The sequence below is a fragment of the Alosa sapidissima genome, chromosome 1 (genome assembly GCF_018492685.1).
Source record: "Alosa sapidissima isolate fAloSap1 chromosome 1, fAloSap1.pri, whole genome shotgun sequence".
Lineage (NCBI taxonomy): Eukaryota > Metazoa > Chordata > Actinopteri > Clupeiformes > Clupeidae > Alosa > Alosa sapidissima.
Genome location: NC_055957.1, coordinates 54,667,364 through 54,690,006, shown reverse-complemented (window position 1 = coordinate 54,690,006; position 22,643 = coordinate 54,667,364). Strand labels below are relative to the sequence as shown.

Here is a 22,643-nt window from a genome sequence, read left to right as displayed (position 1 = left end):
AAGTGAAATGACATAGGAAAAAAGTATTGAACACATGAAGAAAAAGGGGTGTAAAAGGCATGGAAAGTGAAATCTGTCAATATTTAGGAAGCAATCCTGCCCCCTATTAGTGCACATTAATATCAGATGGATTAAGCTTTCTCATTACCAAGGTGTCACTCAAGAAGCATCATGATGGGTAAAAGCACAGAGCTGTCCCAAGACCTTCACATGCTTATTGTAGAAAAATATACGGATGGCATTGGTTACAGACCAATATCTAAACTTCTGAAAGTTCCATTGAGCACTGTTGAGGCCATTATCCGGAAGTAGAAAGAACATCATTTCACCATTAACCGGCCATGACCAGGTGCTCCTTGCAAGATTTTTGACAGAGGAGTCCATAGAATACTTAGAAGAGTTGAACCAAGGACCACTCGCAGAGATCTTCAGAAAGACCTGGAAGAAGCAGGTACAGTTGTTTCAAAGAAAATAATTAGTAATGCACTCAACCGCCATGGCCTCTATGCACGCAATACACCACTGCTCAAGAAAAGGCATGTGGAAGCTCGCTTAAAGTTTGCTGCACAACATCTAGACAAGCCAATGACATACTGGGAGAATATAATCTGGTCAGATGAGACCAAAACTGAAATCTTTGGCTGTCATAGCATAAACCGTGTTTGGAGGAGAAATGGCACAGCACATCATCCTAAAAACACCATACCAACAGTGAAGTTTGGAGGTGGGATCATCATGGTGTGGGGCTGTATTTCAGCGTCTGGCACTGGCAGACTTTATATAATTGAAGGAAGGATGAATGGAGAAATGTACCATGACATTCTTGATAAGAATCTGCTGCCATCCACCAGGATGCTGAAGATGAAACGAGGGTGGACATTTCAGCAAGACAACGATGCCAAACACACAGCCAAGGAAACTCGATTGGTTTCAGAGAAAGAAAATCAACCTGTTAGAATGGCCCAGTCAATCACACGAATGAAATGACATGATAACCTCTGGAAAGAACTGAAGATCAGAGTTCACAGAAGATGCCCCGGAACCTTCAAGATTTGAAGACAGGTTGTGTGGAAGAATGGGCAAAAAAATCACAGCTGAGCAATGTTTGCGACTAGTTTCTTCATACAGGAGGCATCTTGAAGCTGTCATTACCAACAAAGACTTTTCTACTAAGTATTAAATACATTTCAGCAAGTGTGTTCAATACTTTTTTCCTGTGTCATTTCACTTTATTACACACAACTTAATTTATGGAATTTGTTTTGATATCTTTGTATGTGTGAATTACTGACATCTGGTGAAAATGTAATGTCGATAGCCCAATCAGAAATATCTTTACTGAGAAAAATGTTGACGCGTTCAATACTTATTTTCCCCGTTGTATGTTCATAGTTATGACGTTTTGAGGATTATGAAGGTTCTGAAGTTTGAGAAAACATGGCCAAGGATCTTCAGCCATTTTTCCGTGCAGAATCAATCCTGGTGGAGTCACCTCAGTGGTTCAGTAGGCCTACTAAGTTTTGGTCAAGGAATAATATTGCCATGGCAGTAATTATTGTTGTTTTTTTCTCAATACGTACTTTAAATGGTTGTCCTGTCTGATTAAAAATGAATCCTTTCCAAGCCAGTGAATGCTAAGGGCACGATCAGACAGGACGCCCCTAGCCCTCAGAGGAGTTTTTTGGTACTGTCAGGAAGCACTTTGTGTGCTGCTTATGAGCCAGAACGCTTTGTGTTTTGTGTGACTTTCTTGACATTTACAACAATCATAATAAAAGAGTAAAAGGAATGTAATAAATATATGTTTTATTTAAACTTGATGTAAACATACACTTATCAAAAACCTATTTTCAAAGATGCTCAAACATTTCATCATCATAAATATTTCTGGCTAAGACTTTTGAGCTCTGAATCTTCTGAAAACATAGGTTTGTGTCTACACATGTATCACTGATGTAAGCATTCAAAAATGTTATGTAGTTTCACTAGAAAGAATTAAAACTTTAGTGTAACATTTTTTAACCCCAAAGCCAGTGTCCCTATACCCTGGAAATCCAGAGTTCTCGCGAGAGCACAATGGAATTGTCTCTGCGAGACACTCTGGCAATGAGCAATGATGCACGTTACTTTTACCCCAACATTCCGGGGAACCAGCTAAACTGATGAAGACAGTGCTGCAACGTTGAAGGACAGTACACATTGGTCGTAGTGTTATCCGATTGCGTCGAAGTCCGAAATCATTCAGAGTAAACATGGTCTAGTATTATCCAATTGCGTGCAGTGAGATTTTTAAATGCATGCTTGTTGCCGCCCCTCGAGTTGGGCCATTACATTGTTCTTGGCCAGACCCTAGTAATCTTTTTAGATTATCAGGGTCTGGATTTTCCAGGCTAGTGTCCCTACACAATGAATATTGATGATGTACCTGTGAGTCCCCCTCCCCACTGTCACTGTGGCCCATCCTGTGAAAGACAAAGGCCCTGAAATGTTGTAGCTCCCTGCCTGAAATGGGACGTTCCTTGCTACGTAATGATTCAATAACAACTGCAGATTTACCATACCCGTATCATATGGATAGCCCTCACCTGCTAATGGGTGGGCTATTAGTACCTGCAGTGTGACTTAGAGACTGAAAATGTTTGATATTTGTTTTATACTCCTTGCAAAGCACTAACAATATATTTAGAATTATGTACATTTGAAAAGTAGAAGATTCAAGGTTTCCGTGGGTGTTATTTTTATGTTTCTAGATTAAAAACTCATGGAGCTTTAAATGCATGTTGATCCCACAGGGGCTTTTCTATCTTTTTATATCAGTAGTCTTCAATAAAAAAATGGAGGCATGGTGCGTTTCACGTTTTTCACAAGCATCAAAAAGTGTCCAGTCTAATGGAGCCCTAGCAGGGCCTGTGCTTATGTCCGCTTTCTATGGTTAAAGATCCCATGGCACTTATCACAAAGAGTAGGAGGTTCCCCGGTGTCCTGGCTAAAATCCCAACCTGGCTCATTCAATCTGGCCCCCTAATCATTCCCCCATTCAATCCCTCACTCTCCACCTCAGGCTGGTGTGTGGTGAGCGTTCTGGTGCATAATGGCTGCTGTGCATCACCCAGGTGGGTGCTACACATTGGTGATGGTTAGTGAGGTCTCCCCTTCTCTGTGCTGTGAGTGTTGAGATAAGCGCTATATTAATGCAACATGTTGTTGGTTGTTTGGAGATGCGTGTTTAGGAGAGTTTCAGGGCGCATTCACACTGCGTTTAACTGGACCGTACCCGAGTGTAATTACTCCCCCCTAGACCTGACCCAGCTGGTCTCTGTTCACATTTTTGTTTGCGGACCTGGGTCCGTTTGTCATAAAAACACTAGCTTCTTTTTACCAATATCGCTTGGCAACGTCGCAAAAATGGCAGTTTATTTCCTTGTTTTGGAACAGATAGCATTCAAACTGCACCGGTGTTCTAACAAACCGAAACCATGTTTTCCAGCAGACCCTGGTCCGGTAGACTGCGTTCACATAAGCAAATATCACCGAACCATCAGTCCAAACGAACTCGGGTCCGGACCGAACAGTCTAGTGTGAATGCACCCTCAGCTGCACGGGAGGGAGGCAAAGGGAGTGAGCTAGCTCTCTGTTTTGTTTGAACGTGAACAGAAGTGCCATTGCCCAGCATCACTTAGAGCACCTTTAAAGTATTAGACTCCGTGTCAACTATCATGCTGCTTCGTGTCACACCCATAATGCCGTTACACACACCGTAAGATCCTATTCTCACAATGCCTTGCATGTCCTTAAACGCCACAAAACAACACAATAAGACATACTTTTCCGTAAATATATGATTTATTCTGACAATTAAACAATAATCATGTGAAACTAAATCATCATGACTAGGGATGTAACGGTTACCGGTGTAATGGTAAACCCTAACAATTTAACATTTTGACTAATTATCTTACTTACCGCAGTGGGAAAAACGTGTGTGGAATTCTTTCCAGCATCATCCGAGTCCCCCACACACACACATAATTTCATGATGACTGCAAACAAAAATAAACCTAGCTTGATTTGTGGATCTGCAGTACATTTTCGCAGGCCTACTCTCAAAGGAATGGTTCTCTGTTGAATCTACCAAATGTGTAGGTCCAGGATAAGTGGCATGACACTTTTCAGCGGTTCAACTTTTTTACCACTCATCTGATGCATACAGCTGCCTACATATGGCCTGATGAAAGTGGACAGCTGACAAAAAGTTGTGTAGAAGAGCTGCTCCAAGAAAATCGTTGTAAAAGATGGATAGACAATCAATCTGAACACTTGCATGTGCACCAACCAGCGGAATATTCCACATTGCCATTCGCTGGGCCTAGCAAAAAAGCTACTTTTAAAGACTCCTATCGCGGTCACTCATCTAAAATCTTCAGAAGTACACTATCCCACGTTATTAGTGTACCGGCCATGCAGACTATGAGGGCGGCGGAAAGTGAAAGTTAGGGGCTGCGATCGCACAGTCCAGGCTGGAGGGCGAAGTAAACAACTTTTACAAATAAAAAATCCCAATTACCACTCCGCTGCTGTCTGGGGCTTCTGATCCTATAACTAACAAAAGAAATGGTTTATTTTAACACGGAGGAGAAGGACGCATTTGACGCTTCAGTGCTATAGCCTTGCAAAAATAGCTTATTAGAGCGCTAGAATGTCCATAGTCGTAACAATAACAATAAAACATTAGAACTATTTTCTGCTAAAACATTAGGCTACATATTTTACGTTCAATGTAGGTCATAGGTCTACTGTGAGACATGTACAAAAAGACAATTACACATTCACGTCACAATCAGGAATTATTGAATAAGACGGTAGACTAATAAGTCTTATTTTACAAGACGGTAGACTAATAAGTGATAATAACTGTTTGGCTGACAGCCTTTAAAGTAGGCTCAATTTCATTTCCAGGGAAAGGTTTTGGCCTTACAAAATATGTCCACCTCTCAGTCCTGTACACTTTCTCCCCAAAAATAAATCAACAAATCAATTTCTCCATCCCCTACTCTTGCAACTTTAGTGTATGTAAATGAGTGTGTGCATGTGTGCGTTTGATTTTGTGTATGTGTACTTCTGTGTGTTTTCACTTTTGAGTGTATGTGTGGGGGTAATGGGGTGTGTGTGCGTGTGTGTCTGCTTGCCTGCATGTGTGTGTGTTTTATGTGTCTGTGCGTGTGTGTATGCGTTTGCTTGTGAGTGGGTGTGTGGGGGTAATGGGGGGTGTGTGTCTGTGTTTTTTTGTGTGTGTGTGCGTGTGTGTATATGTTTATGTGTGTGTGCGCGTGTGTGTTTATGCATGCATGTTTGTGTTTATGTGTGTGTGCGTGCGCTTCTGCGCATGCCTGTGTGGGGGTAATGGGGTGTGTGTGTGTGTGTGTGTGTGTGTTTATTTGTGTGTGTGCGTGTGCCTGCTTGCCTGCATGTGTGTGTGTGTTTGTGTGTGTGCGCACGTGTTTTTGTTTGTGTCTATGCGTGCATACCTGTGTGTCTGTGCTTGTGTGTGTTTATGTGTTTGTGTGTATGTGTGCGTGCGTGTGTTTGTGCATGCATGCGTGCGTGTACGTGTGTGCCTGTGTGTGTGCATGCGTGCGTGTACGTGTTTGTGTTTATGTGTGTGTGTGTGTGTGTGTGTGCCTGTCTGTGCACATGTGTGTGCGTGCATACCAGGGATGGAAATTAAATACTTTGTCCATCTGCCACTGTAGCTGGTGGATTCCAAAATTTCCACACAAAAAAAAAACATTTTTCACCAGCCACTAGAGATATGGTATGGGTATGCAAATGTGATATCATGATTATAGTAACCTAAATGATCACGGTTATCGGCATTATTGCGATACGATTAAAATGTTCTGAATTTTCCTCTAAACCTACCACCTTGTTGGGACAGAATTCAAAATCGGTCTGTCCTCCATGCACAGTATCAACAAAACTAAAGGTCAACAGAAGAGTATTCATATGCCAAAGCGTCATAAAAGTGGTGTGGCTCTTTTAAGACCATCCTTTGGCATGAGTTCTGGAGCTATTCAACTTGATCAAACTATACTGTGTAGCCTACATCATCTGATTTTTACAGATACTGTATCTAGGCTTCATTTAACATTCTTTTATTTTCTCTTTGGTCTGTTATGAAGTCATGCATTGACCAATTTAAGCACAGTTTTAAGAAACTTAAATACATGCATGCTTAGCATTTTGTGAAAATAAATCATTAAGGCCACATTGACAAATTATTAACCATGAGCTGTATATTCTCTGATTCTAATATTTACAGATATATGAGTGATGTAAGCACAGCTCAGTTTTAAGAAATGTTAAAATCCCAAAGTTGGAGAATATTGATAAATTGTCTACAATTTATTTCAAAACAGGATTACTCTGAAACGGCTAATTATACACGGGAATGCATTACACCTTTGTGTTCGGTAAGGTCTGCTGTTTATTCTGATATATGGTTTGTCATGTGTTGTGTGAAGAGTTTGTGCGATATTCCACCGAGGCGAATGGATGTGGAGATGGGCGCAGAGAATAATGATTACATTTCTTACACAAGTTATTTTTCTCGTGAACCGTTTATCACAGCAAATAGCGACTAACTAGCACTATTCAAAAGCTGAGAAAAGGCCCTTTCATGTGATATCTGTGTGATAAATACTTCGAGTAGTTTAACAGAGAAGAATGGGTGAATTTGGACGCACTTTGTGTGCCAAAAAGTGAAGCACTGTGCCATGCTACGGGGAGACTGTGGCTCACTGGTAGTTATTATAGGCAGCTTCAAATCAGCGCTATTTACCCTTATAGGCTACTGATAACATTACATGAGCTCTACGAGACACTTAATATAATATAAAAATTTGCCCATATATGACTATATATATTTGTGGTATGCTAGCTCTATCCTACCCACCACAGTGGCTGCTAAGTTGAAATTCAGCAATTTGTTATGCTTTCTGTGTCATTAGATTTAGCAAGCACACTAATAAAATTAATGTTAAAAAGAATGAAAAAGTCGAAGAAAATATTTCTGGGATCATGGGAAACATAAATGTCTTGCAATGTTCTTGCAATGTTCTATTTCTGAAATGACAAACCCAAATGTAGGCCTAAATTACCTATACAGTATGCCATAGCCTAGGTACAGTAGGTTAGCAACACAAACTTGAGAGATGTAAGTAAGCAAATCAACTTGATATTAGACTATTATTATGTGTTGCTGTGTGCGGCCACAGCATCACAGAAACTAGCAGACATGTCTCACTGTTTATGGCACGATAGCTAATACGTGTGTGTGAGGAGAAAAGATGTGCAGGCCAGGGGAGGCTCTAGAATCATGCCTTGCGCACACACGCATGTTACTTCAAAGAACACGGCCATTCTAAAAAACGTAGGCCATTTATATTTATATTCACAATACTTACGTAGGCAATTTATATTCACAATAATTACTAAAATATCATTTATATTAATGATTTGTATTAGTTATTTGAAGAGTAAAAAAATAAAAAGTCTTAAAAGTCTCAAATCCATGTGCTTTATCGTTTACCTTTCCCACAGTTTGAAATAGCATAATGCACAATTTCTCCAGCAGAGGGGGATATCCTGCCAAGTTTCCCTTTAATGCAAGTTTATGACAGGCTGTTTGGTTGGGCTAAAAGGAAAAAAAAACAATATATGGGTCGGTCCTAAATTAACAGGATCAGTCGGGTTACGGCAAACAAAAATATTTTTAAGGATGGCCTGAGCGTGTATGTCTCCATGCATAGTGTACAGTCAATAAATGTACACATATTAATTTATTGTATAGTCCCCCATGAACGGAATTCCACGATCGGATAAAAACGAAAAACAATGGTTCCATTTCATCCTTGTGGGGCTACATGCCCAACAAGTTTCATGCATCCCAGTCTTTCAGTGTCACCAGGAATTGGTGACACAAAAAGGAAAAAAAAAAATCCAGAAGAAAAAAACCTATTAAACCTATGACCTCCACTTCGCTTGGCGGCGATCATAATAAGGAAAACTTCAGAAGAACAATAGTGTGCCTGTGCCTGCTTTTTCCTAAGTGATTCCTCATTGGCACACTAGAAAAGAGTCTTGAGTGTGACCTAGGGTTGCACTTGCCACACATACTGGATTTTCCATGATTGTTTTCTTGTTTGAGTGACTGTCCTGGATAATTAATGATCTTTTTAAACTAGAAAGGAAGAATTACGCGAGAGGATGTAATCTGCTGGCTAGGGTGTTGGTGGGGCTATTGTGTTGGCTGCTAGCTGGTTGGTAGGGTGATTGTGATACCTGCAAATGTGCTTTTGGAGTAACCAAATTTGAAGCTTGTCTGACAAGGCATTCTTGAAATATCACACTCAAGGTGTTTTTTACCTTGACATGTGACCTTTGACCTCCAACATCAATTCAAGTAATCTGTGAGTCCATACAAACACTCATACCAAATTTAAGGCATGTACGCCAAGACGTTCTTCAGATATCACACTCAAAGTATTCATGGACTTGACCTTTGATCTCCAACATCAATTCACTTCATCTTTGAGTCCATACAAACACTCATACTAAATTTGAAGCATGTGTGTCAAGCCGTTATATATATATATATATATATATATATATATATATATATATATATATATATATATATATATATATATATATATATATATATATATATAAAAAATCTCAAAGCATGAGATATGGCTGGGACTTTTATTTTGACACAGGAAACACGTCAGCAGGATGTGTAGTTCAGGGAAAGCCAGATTGTATGCTTAGAAGCTCAGACAATTAGATTTCTCACACGTGGCACCTGTGCCAGTGTTCTGATTAGCCCGGGAACTACTCTGGGAGCTACTTACTTAACAAGCGCAGCTGGCATTATTATGATGTCACAGATTTTCATTCAAGTCTATGGGGAAAAAAAAAAATAATAATTATAATACATTTTATTTATAAAGCGCCTTTCAAGACACCCAAGGTCGCTTCACAAAAGGAATTTAAAAATACAGACAATTTACAAACACAAAATAGCCAGATGCCAGAGAGAGTGGCATTCCTGTTGGCGCAGGCTACATCAAGACATAGACATAACGGCATAGACAACACAAGAGGCCATTCAAAAGCACTTTTCACAAAGACGTAGACAAGCACAACAAACAAGTCAAGTCCATGGATGATGGTGACTTTCTTGGCTAACTTTCTTAGCTGCTAAGCAACAGCATGGTGTTCTTAAACAGTCCAACCAAGTACATTGGCCATCTGCAGAGCTCTGAGGACATGGATCTGAAGTCCTCCGTAGTTGGAAATGCACCCGAGTCGTCCGGAGTAGACACTGGAAATCCAACTCGCAGATCAGCAACTCTCAGTGGACCTCTGCTCTGATAGCGACGGATCCCGCATTCCAGTCCTGAAATTCCTGCTCGCCTCTAACGGAGTGATGCTGGTTAAGGCAGCTAGCAGGATAGCAGCAGGACAGTGTGGACAGCTTGTTCTGGTAGGCAGCCGGTCTTTCTGGTTTACGATAGCCTACACTCTGTAGGCTATGTGCCTCTCTGACCATAACGATGACAGCTTTCATAGCAGTTCCTCAAAACCGCAACGTTAACATTAGCGACAGATGTCTCAGAACAAAACATGACATTAAATTACGAAAATTAAAAAAACAAGATGCCAGACTGAGCGGCGTACTTGCCAGCGTTCCCGTCACCTAGCAACTTTACTTAAATAGATACACTTTTCATTGCTATAGATACACTTTTCAAGTATCACAACAAGTATAAACTTCTCAAAAATGAAAAACAGATAGGCCGGTAAAGCCTTGGAAGATATACGGAATGGTGTGTCAACCAAGTTTGTACGTTAAACAGTTCGAGCTGAATTAAGTGTACAAAAGGGTAAAAAGAAAAATAATAAGCAGCAGCCACCAGATTTCAATAGAGGGGATGTATCCACTCTAATAATTAGTTGTGAAATGTTCCTCCTTTTGTTGTCATTACACCACATTTACAGCCTTTTGTTGCCCCCGTCCCAACTTTTTTGAGGTGTTGCTAGCATTAAATTCATATTTTCAAATAGTCAAATTCTTCTCCTTCAACTGTTGATAATGTTGTCTTTGAACTATTCTCAGTTAAATATAGGGTTGACATGATTTGTAAATCATAGCATTCTTTTTTGTTCACATTTTACAAAGTGTCCCAACTTTTCGGAATTCGGGTTATAAATCAAATTACATTGCTTCTCGTCCATGCAAATGTGTCTTCATAGAGATTAGTAGAGGAATACGCCTGGATTCAGGGGAAAATAGAGCAGGGGAATGTCTCTGATTTCGAAGAAAGCGTTTCTCAATAGCCAATCGCAGAGAGGTGGCAGACCTTGTGAATATGCACATGTACAGTACTGGGTGTTTCATGAAAATACCGCCGACAGCGAACAATGGCGTTTAGTTTGCCTTTGTAGCCATCTCTGACCAACCTTTGCTTAGACAAATGAGACATAACTTCTGCAGAGGTTTAAAGCAAATGTTGTTACAAACTTCAATTTCTTCAAAAATCGACTATAAACATAGAATAGAATAGAATAGAATAGAATAGAGATAGAGGGATAAATTAAATAAATATAAATAAATGAGTAGAGTTGCAAATCTTCAGGAGTACAGGAGTCTAATTGCTGAATGGTAGAAGCTGTTGTTGAAGCGTGTCGTTCCTGTCTTCAGAGATCTATAGCGTCTTCCAGAGGGCAGAAGTAGGAAGAGATCATGGCTCGGATGTGAGGTGTCCCTGATGATCTTGGATGCTCGGTTCAAGCTGTGTTCAGCATACAGAGAGTGGACTGATGCAAGGTGATGTTGGAGGCTTTGGTGACAACTCTCTCTAATTTCCTCTTGGTGCAACTGTCAGAGCTCCCATACCAGACGGTGATTGAAGATGTGATGATGCTTTCAATGATGGCTTTGTAGAAGAGCAGCAAAAGGGTTTTGTTGACATGAAACTTTTTCAGTTGTTTTAGGAAATAAAGTCTCTGATTCGCCTTTTTGATAAGGTGGGTGGTGTTAATGTCCCATTTCAAATTATGGCTGATACTGTATGTGAGCCAAGAAATGTAAAGGAATCAGTCAAGGTTATAGGCTGTTCACCTATAATAGATGGGGCTTTGGTGTTAGGCCACTTTCTCATGTCCACAACCATTCTTTGTTTTTGAGCGTTAAGATGGAGCTTATTTTCAGTACACCAGTCCGTAGCCCATTTCACCTCCTTGTGGTACTGGGACTCATCATTGTCACTAATGAGACCGATGATGGTGGTGTCATCTGCATACTTCAATACTTTGACAGAGTGATGGTGAGATTTCATGTCATTAGTGTAGATGGAAAACAGAAGAGGAGATAACACACAGCCTTGTGGCGCTCCAGTGTTGAGGGTCAGAGGGCATGTTGTATTGTTAACCTTGACTGATTGAATTCTATTCCTCAGGAAGTCCAGTATCCAGTGACACAGAGCGGAGTTGATTTTTATGGCTTGTAACCTAGAGAAGAGGATGAGTGGATCAATGGTGTTAATGGCAGAGCTAAAGTCGATGAACATCATGCGTGCATAGGTGTTGCTTGACTCCAGGTGTTGCAGTATAGAGTGAACTCCTAGGTTGATGGCATCTTCCACAGATCTGTTAGACTGGTAAGCAAATTGGTAGGGATCCTTCAGCGGTGATACTGTGGTTTGCAGATGGGAGAGTACCACACGTTCAAACCATAGACTGTATATAGAACTGGACAGTGTGGCTGCATTCAGCAGTGTTCTATGGAATTGAAGCCGCCGAGGCAACGCCATCTTGGAAAATTTGGAGCCAATTTGAAGTGCGGCTGCGCAACAGAAGTTGAAGCATGCGCATTGAAGAGGAGTCGCGGTCAGGCACGCCCACTCAGCGAGTTAAACACGCCCCTTGTCGTGTGAAATCCGCCCCCTTCTCCTTTCCACAACAGGTCGACTCGGCGCCGAAGGCTAGCTGGCTGATGAATTTTGCGGCTGTGAGTTAGCTAAACGGCACAAACAACAGTCTTCGGTTTGTTCTTGTCTTGTAAGTGTTGCGTATCAACTGAAAAGTTTTCTCTATTGTTGTTCTTAAATACGTCTAAGAGAGCTTATTATGTTGATTATAGACTGTGACAATTTAGTAAGGTTAATACTAATGAGCTAGCTAACAACAGAAATACGGACAGCAAATTACATGCTAACGTTAGCAGATACATTAACGTTACCGTTAACGGTAGGCTAAGTTAGTCGTTGAAGTGAAGATTAGCACACAGCTCCCGTAACAGTCGATGCATGATTTACTCGGTTTTATTAGTTTTTGCTGTTTTCAAATATCTCAGTTCTTAATGTGTCATCTCAACATGGAGTAACCATTGACTGTACATGGGGATTAATAACACTAGACAGTCAAGACAGTATATGATGTGATAAAGCAACGGTATGATGTGATAAAGCAACGTAAGTTAACGTTAACGTAATGTGAAGCATGGACCTCATCAACCTGTCATGTTAATGTAACTACTAGCCAGTTTGCCAGCGTTGCGACAAATACACCTCCGTGAGACCTACTTCTGTGATGGTAGGTCGGTAGCATAGACTGTAAAAAAAATAGATCGGTAGGTCGGTAGTTGTAGACCGCATAAGTGAATGATCGATAAATTAAACGCCTGCATTAAACACTACGCAAAGAACCAGTCACTTCCCAGGGATATCGGTGAACATTTGAGAGAGAAACACCATAGTTCGTCATCTAACGTCCATGATCAGTCATACTGATAACGGTATTTTTCAAGCTGACGCAAGTTAATAACATTCACACCACATATTTAAATGTGTAGTTAACATTAGGTAGGCTGTGAAGTTTATTGCACACATATATTTAATTAATTGGTATTACTAGTGGTGTTGAGTGATTAGATGCTTTGTAATGTTGTAAAATTGTCTGACTAACTTTATTGTAACTTTCCTTTTTGCAGATAAGATATGGGTGATGGCTGAATGTACTGGAGGTGGCGGCAAGGTGGTCTCCATGGTCTACATTAGTCTGCAAGGGTATGCCTACGTGAAGTGGTTTGGCTGGGGTGGTCTGACGTGGCATGTCCTCCCCCTTTCCCCTGACATCCATCTCCCTGACATCATCACCCACTGTCACTGGATCAACCTGAAGCCCCTTATACATGGGACATGGCACAGCACCACTGCGTTCTGAAACACATGACTTTCAATAACTTCCGTGGCACCAAGAAAGGTCTGCCGCTGCTCTGAACCTTCTGTTAATGTGACATCATTCATACTTGAGGCTGTACACATCACTTTGTTTCTATTTTTAGAGTGCATGAAAATGCACTCTACTGTATCCGAATTCTTCTTATTACAGTGCTTGAAAATGCACTGTACTGTTCTTCCTAGGCAACTTCTTCTACTTCTTCTTCTTCTTCTTATTCCGCTTACCACTTTTTCCGTACGCAATTTCTCTTGAACAGTTTAACTTAGAAACTTCATTCAAACTTTGTAACGTAGGTCTTCAAACAGATCAGGTTGGTATGTCTTTTCAACTTTGAAACTTTTATACTTTTTAAACTATTAAAGAAAAACTTTTTAAAAATCCCCATAGACTTAACATTGCCAATTATGACATCATAATACGGCCATTAAGCAATTAGAATCCTATGGCAGGTGTTCAGACCACCTGCAGCCTCAGGCTTTAAGCATACAATCTGGGTCAATTAACCCTCTATACCCCGTAGCGGCCGTCGACGGCCGTTCTATATTCTCCTGTAACGGCCGCGGCCGGCCGCAATTCTTAAAGAGACATCTGCTACAGTATAACCTTCATACATGAAATAATACAGCGTTAGTGGATACATAAACACCAGACTTTTATTTTGACACACTTAAATGGCTAGGTCGCTATTGACATTTCTCCGGTATTTTTGAGTTTAGCCTGTTGACTGACCGGCTGAGGACTTACGGTGCCTCTGGAGTTATGGCTTCTAACAAGCGTCCACGTCTTTTCTCATTAGATGAGATAGTATTGATGTGCATCCACCATGTTTTGATGTAAGTGACGATCATATTGATGTAAGAAAATGACAAAATAAAAACATGAAAGTGTAATATATTTAACGTTAGCATCCTCCCGTTTGTCGTGACTGACTTAGCTGCCTCTCTGGCATAAAAAAAAATCGTATGGCTGTCACTGTGAAAGTCAGTTTGAGTTTAGCTAGCACCAGCAAAATATAGGCATAATTCAGTGATGGGTCATGGCCTAATTAACAATAAAGGTTATGATAAACCCATGCCAGGTTTATTTGCAGTTATATCTTAACACATAACATTAACATTACCCCTTTCTGGCATGTACAGTAAAGCTAACATTATCGTTATCCCACTTACAGATAGTTATTGCAAACTACTACTTATGTATGTTTTTCTAAATGAGTTTTTGTTGACTAATAACCAAAGCGGGAACCATTGTGTTTTCTGCTTATGGATGTCAGGAAAATGTATTTGTATACAAGTAGGCCAATGTCTCGTCATCTTTGTGATTACAAAAAAGCCTGCTAATTTGCTACCTTCACTGATGTAACGTTAGTCTGAGACTCGTAATGTTAGCATAGGATAGGTTGAAGGTTAGTGAACGAGTGCAACAGGTTCATCATCATCAACTGATCAAGTTTAGATAAATTATATAACATGATGTGCATATAAAACAAAACGTAAATCCATGTCAGGTTTAACAGTCCCTGTTCTTGGTGACATGCTTATCAAATGAGTCACGATTTCATGCGCTATGCTTCTGGCCTACGTTAATTCATATCCTCATCATTTTTTAGCTGTAAGGCTCACTGTCCAGCTAAATCCCAAATAAGTGCAAGATATGCCAGTCTATTTCAATGAAATCAGTACTCATATAGTATCTTGTTTCCCAGCTTCTAATACAGAAATATGTGAACAATATTTATAACTTTTTGTTAGTGAAAAACTTTGAGACTGTAAGTGAGTAGGCCTATGGCCGTCTATGGGAAACATGAATATACAATTCTTAATGGATCATATATCATTTGAAAGAGCCATTTCTAATCTTTAAACTGAAAGAAACTTACAATTGACACTTTTCATTAGATTTTTAGTTATTCTTGGTTATTTGAAATGTTTCTCAAATTGCCCTTTTCTCTTAGAATTCCCAGGAATCTGGGGCATTGCTGTAGAATTCCACTGGGGTATAGAGGGTTAAGACTACACATCCTATTCAACTGTTTCCTCTGCCCAAAACTGTTTCAAAATAAAAGTCCTCACTACAATAATCCACTGTTAAACAATGTAACCCATAAACTACTGAACTTTTTACATTCAACTTTTAAACTGTCTACTTTTAAACTATCATTAAACTATCTATCTATTAAACTAAGTGTCTATCAACAACTTTTAAACTATCTACATTAAATTTTTAAACTTTTAAACTATATGCATTCACTAGCTGTCTATCAACAACTTTTAACTTGTCATCAACTATGTCAACACTTTTCATCAACCATGACTCCTACCCACTGTAGCTAGTTAGCATGGTTAGCAAAGTTAGCATGTTAGCATTGCTAACATGGTCAGCATTTTTAACAAAACTGCTAAAAATGATTAGCTAGGTTAGCTAAGTCACATGGTTAGCATAGTTAGCATGTTAGTTAGCAGAGTTAGCATAACTACTAAAATGATAAGCTTGGTTAGCTAAGTCACATGGTTAACATAGTTAGCATGTTAACATTGCTAACATAGTTAGCATGTTTAGCAAAACTGCTAGAAAATGTTAGTTAAGTTAGCTAAGTAGCATGGTTAGCATGTTAGCATTGCTAGCACTGCTATAAAACATTAGCTAAGTAGCATGGTTAGCATTGCTAGCACTGCTATAAAACATTAGCTAATTAACATGGTTAGCATAGTTAAAAATCTTAGCATAACTGCTAGCAAACATTAGAGCCATTCCAACTTTCAGTTATCGTCAAATATCTACCTATACACAGCCATTAAACTATTTGAATATCAACATTCATTCAACTTCCAGTCTGTCAACAATATTTAAACTATCATTAAACTATCTATTAAACTAGCTGTCTATCAACAACTTTTAAACTATCTACTGTCTATCAACAACTTTTAAACTATCTACATTCAGCTTTTAAACAGTCTACTTTTAAACTATCAACTTTTATTAAGCTATGCAACCACCATGTCTATCCTAGCATCACCGTAGTAACCATCTCTGTATTATCTGTTTTAACTATACATGATATTTTACAATCACAACTTTAGCAGTTTCATGCACTGGTAATTCCTTGGAATTGCATTTCTAGTTATTATAGTGCATGAAAATGCACTATACTGTTCTTCCAAAATGTCTTATTACAGTGCATGAAAATGCACTGTACTGTTCTTCCTAGACTTCTTATTACAGTGCATTCTTCCTAGGCTTCTTATTACAGTGCATGAAAATGCACTGTACTGTTCTTCCTAGGCTTCTTATTCTTCTTCTTCTAACGCATTTAATGCAGCTTCAACCGTTTAACGTAGAAACTTCATTCAAACTATGTTACGTAGGTCTTACTTAGGACAAGAGTGCTATGTATTTTTCAGCTTTGTAACTTTTATACTTTTTAAACTATTAATTAAAAACTGTTCAAAATGTCCCCAATCCCAACTGCCATTCTCAGGCTTTAAGCATACAAATTGGCCCTATAAAGACTACACATCCTGTTCAACTGCTTCCTATGCCAAAATCTGTTTCAAAATAAAAGTCCTCACTACAATATTTCACTGTTAAACAATTTAACCCTTTAAACTACTGAACTTTTTAACTGTTCAGCCATTGTAACTGTTACTTATCAACTATGACTCCTACCCACTGTAGCTAGTTAGCATGGTTAGCATAGTTAGCATGATAGCATTGCTAACATTGTTAGGATTTTTTAACAAAACTGCTAAAAATGATTAGCTAAGTAACATGGTTAGCATAGTTAGCATGTTAGTTAGCATAGTTAGCATAACTGCTAAAAAATGATTAGCTAAGTTAGCTAAGTCACATGGTTAGCATGCTAACATGTTAGCATGCTAGTTAGCATAGTTAGCATAACTGCTAAAAATAATTAGCGAAGTTAGCTAAGTCACATGGTTAACATAGTTAACATTTTAAAATTGTTAGCATGCTAGTTATCATTATTATCTTTGTTAACATAGTTAACATAACTGCTAGCAAACATTGGAGCCATTCCAACTGTTAGTTATCGTCAACTATCTGCCTAAATAATTTAACCATTTAAATGATCAACCTATTTAACTGTTCAGTCATTCCAACTATATTAAACCTTATCTACCAAGCAAATAATTTAACCAAATAAACCCATCATATTTTGGCATTTTCATGCACTATATTTCCTTCAGGAAATGCTTTTCTAGTTACAGTGCATGAAAATGCACTGTACTGTTCTTCCTAGGCTTCTTATTATTCTTCTTCTAACGCATTTAATGCAGCTTCAACCGTTTAACGTAGAAACTTCATTCAAACTATGTTACGTAGGTCTTACTTAGGACAAGAGTGCTATGCATTTTTCAGCTTTGTAACTTTTATACTTTTTAAACTATTAATTAAAAACTAATCAAAATTTCCCCATAGACTTAACATTATGATTATGACATCACAATACGGCCGTTAAGCAATTAGAATCCTATGGCAGGTGTCCAGGCCACCTGGATCAACTGCCAGTCTCAGGCTTTAAGCATACAAACTGGCCCTATTAAGACTACACATCCTGTTCAACTGCTTCCTCTGCCAAAAACTGTTTCAAAATAAAAGTCCTCACTACAATATTTCACTGTTAACAATTTAACCCTTTAAACTACTGAACTTTTTAACTGTTCAACCATTGTAACTGTTACTTGTCATCAACTATGACTCCTACCCACTGTAGCTAGTTAGCATAGTTAGCATGTTAGCATTGTTAGCATTTTTAGCAAAACTGCTAAAAATGATTAGCTAAATTAGCTAAGTCACATGGTTAGCATAGTTAGCATTTTAACATTGTTAACATGTTAGTTAGCATAGTAACTTGGTTAAAATTATTATCTTTGTTAACATAGTTAGCATAACTGCTAGCAAACATTACAGCCATTCCAACTGTCAGTTATCGTCAACTATCTACCTAAATAATTTAACCATTTAAACTATCCACCTATTTAACTGTTCAGTCATTCCAACTATATTAAACCTCATCTACTTAGCAACCAATATAGTTTCTTTTTACTCTGTATGATATTTTACATCATATTTTTGCATTTTCATGCACTGTATTTCCTTCAGGAAATGCTTTTCTAGTTCTTCTTCTTCTAACGCTTTTTGTGCGTTTAATACAGCTTCAACTGTTTAACGTAGAAACTTCATTCAAACTGCGTTGCATAGGTCTTACTTATGTGACTTCAGCTATGTATTTTTCAACTTTGTAACTTTTATACTTTTGAAACTATTAATTAAAAACTACTAAAATTTCCCCATTGACTTAACATTAGATTATGACATCACAATAGCAATTAGAATCCTATGCCAGGTGTTCAGGCCACCTGGATCACCATATATGGCTCTGGCCAGGCCACCTGGATCAACTGTCAGTTTCTCAGGCTTTAAGCATACAGTCTCATTCTATGCTATAAGCCTGAGAAACTGTTCAGTCATTCCAACTATATTAAACCTTCAGGCCACCTGGAGCCACTGTTCAGTCATTCCAACTATATTAAACCTTCAGGCCACCTGGAGCCACTGTCTCAGGCTTTAAGCATACAATATGGCTGTATTAAGACTGCAGATCCTGTTCACCTGCTTCCTGTGCCCAACACTGTTTCAAAATAAAAGTCCCTTTAAACTATCCAACTTTTTAACTTTTCAACTGTTATCAACTGTTCAACTGTTGTAACTGTCAACTGTTCAACTGTTGTAACCGTCAGTCAACTATGACTCCCATCAACTGTATCATCTGCCTTCAACTGTTTCAAAATAAAAGTCCTCACTAGCTAGTTAGCATCATTAACATTGTTAGCATAGTTAACATTTTAACATTACTACAAAAAATGATTAGCTCAATTAGCTGAGTCACATGGTTAGCATAGTTAAAATGTTAGCATAGTTAGCATTTTTAGTAAAACTGCTACAAATGATTAGCTAAGTAATGTGGTTAGCATAGTTAACATTTTAGCATAACTGCTAAAAATGATTAGCTTAGTTAGCTAAGTCACATGGGTTAGCATAGTTAGCATTTTTTCCAAAACTGCTAGAAACATGAGCTAAGTTAACTAAGTAACTTGGTCAAAACAATTAGCTTTGTTAGCATAACTGCTAGCAAACATTAGAGCCATTCCAACTGTCAGTTATCGTCAACTATCTACCTATATACAGTGGGCAGTGCTTCGACTTGGCCAGCTTCACTCGCGGTCCACGCGTGGGATCACGCGACTTTAATTTGTATTTTTCCAGTGAGACGCTGCAACAACCCAAACAACCGGTAGAAGTGAGCAGGGTGTCTCGTAAAAAGAAATGGAGCCTGGAAAACCATACACAGACTTCACTACAGACTTTAGCAGACTGGTTTAGAAATAATGTAATAGCCAGAAATATGCCTGCCCTGCCCTAATAAAGAAATATTTGGTTAACTGCGAGTGAACCCCGTTTGCAGCCGTAGAGACGCAGGACAAATTAAACATTCTGGTTTTCTCCGAGTGCAACGATGATAGACAGACATCATTTGGACAAAATATAGAGTATTAACCTCCGTTGCTCAGCCAAATGCCTTCCTGTTACGTCCTGTTATCACGGAGTTACAGGCGATAAACGATTTTTGATGGTCACAAGTTTACTTCATTAGGGACTGTTCGTTATTTATTTAAGGGGCTACCGGAGGAGTTTTGGGAGCATTAGTCCAAAAAGACGTGACCCTCCCTCGCCAGCAATACATTTTTCTATGACCCTCCAAAGTGATTATGAAAAAATCACTGTCAACTTTTTCCGGGTTTATCGCCTACTGTAGGCCATTTTAACGTTTTCACATATTTGGCCATAAGCCGTTTATCATAGGCTATCACGAAACCAAACTACAAAGGCGAACACTTTAACAGGGGGAATTAATTGGGCATGAATCATGCTGAACGCTATTTCGCTACCTTAGAATAATAAGGTTCTATCTGCGTTTTGAGTAGGTACAACCGGGACGATTGAAACGGGGACGAATGAAACATTCCGGTTTTCTCCGAGTGCAACGATGATAGACAGTTTGGACAAAACATGGAGCATATTAACCTCCGTTGCTCAGCCAAATGCCTTCCTGTTACGTCCTGGTGTCACGGAGTTACAAGCGATAAACGATTTTTGATGGTCACAAGTTTACTTCAATAGCGGTTTATTTTTTTGGATTATTAAAGAGTGTTTTTCATTTAAAGGTTTGACTTCGTGCTTATTCAGTAGAGCATTTAGTGCTCTCCCCAATCCCAGACGTTCACATTGCATGTTTGTTTGTAATGGATGCAACCTCGAGATATCTATGCGTTTGACAATGAGTTGTTAACAGAACCAAGACATATAGCCCAGCAGCAATCTAGGGACTGATCGTTATTTATTGAAGGGGCCACCGGAGGAATTTTGAGTGCTTCAGTTGGAAGTTGCATGACCCTCTCTTGCCTGCTAGAAATTGTTCAATGACCCTCCGACAGAATTGTTAAAAAAAGACATGACCCTCCCCTGCCAATTGTCTTCCGCCCGCGCCACAGCCACACGCTTTGTGATAACGTTCTTAAATCAATCTTTCCCGTGAGCTTGCATGCTACCAGTCCTTCCTTTTCAAATGTGTTGCGCCTGTTTGCACAATTTCACAAATAATCATATGTGATTAATAGTATGACAAAAAAATCCCTGTGCACGGGGACCGAAACAATGCATGCCAACTTTTTCCGTGTTTATCACGTATTTTAACTTACCCCGCTGTCTTGCCGTTTTAATGTTTTCCCGTAGAATATCCCATATTTTAATACTCTCATAACAGCCCTGCCATCGGGCCTGTCTCTGTGTTGTCCTGTTGCTACCCCTTGCCCTTCCAACGAAACAGATGTCTTCAAATCATCGTTTTCCTTGTTTGAAGGCGAACTTAGAGTGATGTTAACCTATTTAAGTTTAACGGCGCGATTGTCGTGAGAGCACGATTCATTGGCGCTTGCATGTTCGGCCTTATGTCTACGTGCGCACCTGAGGCTACTCAGCTGCAAGAGAAATAATTTCCCCTGTTTGTATGTTCACTGCAGGTTGGCCTACCATAACTTACCAACTCTGCACTGTAGACTGGCTATTTATATTTTTCTGTGAAATAAGCAAATGTATTTGTTCAACTTTATGAAGCAGAATTACGCATAGGGTACTTGGAACATAATACATTTGACAAAGGACAGATGAATGTTGCTAGTGACAAAATATTAACTTTCAGTGTTTTACGATGTCTTTGTCATGGGGAAGTGTTTTTCCCCATGCATTTATTCTAGGTTAGCCTACTGTCAGTGATTGCCGTGAGAGAAGCGGGTTCTGTGTTTCGTTCATGTCAGTGACTGACGCGAGAGAAGCGGGGTCTGTGTTGTGTTGCGTTGCGTTTTTCATTGGGCATACCGTGCCGTGCCGTCCACAGCTCTTCAGTTCTGACAAAGCCAAAATTACTCCTTTTGAAACAATGAGTGCAGGAAGCGCGTTTGTATGGTTATATTGCTTGACGGGGGGGTCCCAAGCAGCTTTCAGCCATAAGGCTACTTTGAGAACATTTCAATTCACCCGACACTAATATTCAAAATGTTGAAAACTATTTCGGCATAGCCTATAAAGCAGTTTAATTAAATGGAATGTTAGTTGTAAACAAACGAGCTACTTGGTGAGGCTTGGCCTCACAGATGCGCTCGTGCCTTAGATGGCAGGAAAAATCTTCACGATAGGCCTATTAACTAACCACCCGATTCACGTTGGCTGGGGGGAAGGGGGGCCATCAGACAATTGTGCCCAGTTAATCCGGCCCTTCCCCCAAAAAATCCCACCTTCCCACCTCTGACAGCTTAAAAGAAGTCAAGAGGACTCCTTACTCACAGACCTATTCACAAACCTGCGGTTTTGAAATCCTATGCAGCTACAGGAGCTTCCAATCGCGATGAAGCAATTTTGCATTGTAGGCATAACTAACATGCAATAACGCCGCCAACAACAACCAAAACTAGGCTAATCATTGTCAGCATGTAAATTAAATGTAACATTATTGTGAATCAAATTAAAATGTTCTCTTTGGCAAACGTAGGCATAGTAACATAATCATTTAATAATGTTACAAAGATACTACATCAATCCGTATGTTTCATTGGGCTACTAGGCTATTTGTTTTGCCTTGATTCATTTAGGCTAGGCCTTTTTATTCAGGGGCCATATTCACAAAGAATTTTAAGGCTAAAAGTAGCTCCTAACTGGCGAATTTAGGAGCAACTCCTAAAAATAATGGGCGTGTCACTCCTAAC

General features: G+C 39.3%; 1 protein-coding gene and 1 long non-coding RNA gene across 3 annotated transcripts in view; one reads left to right on the top strand and one right to left on the bottom strand.

Annotated features, from left to right (window-relative positions):
• LOC121723629 (guanine nucleotide-binding protein G(olf) subunit alpha) overlaps positions 1-22,643 on the bottom strand; it is a 178,815-nt gene that overhangs the window by 120,932 nt on the left and 35,240 nt on the right. The window contains exon 1 of one of the 2 annotated variants that reach the window (XM_042109512.1): positions 3,964-4,267. The exons of the other annotated variant lie outside the window; for it this stretch is intronic. The gene's annotated coding sequence lies outside the window, so the exon portion shown is untranslated. Of the gene's footprint in view, positions 1-3,963; positions 4,268-22,643 lie in introns of those variants that run through there. 2 annotated transcript variants of the gene reach the window in all.
• Positions 14,061-21,160, top strand: LOC121723833. Its single transcript, XR_006035057.1, has 4 exons — positions 14,061-14,138; positions 15,308-15,310; positions 15,901-15,907; positions 21,149-21,160. It is a non-coding gene; the product is annotated as an uncharacterized LOC121723833 (long non-coding RNA).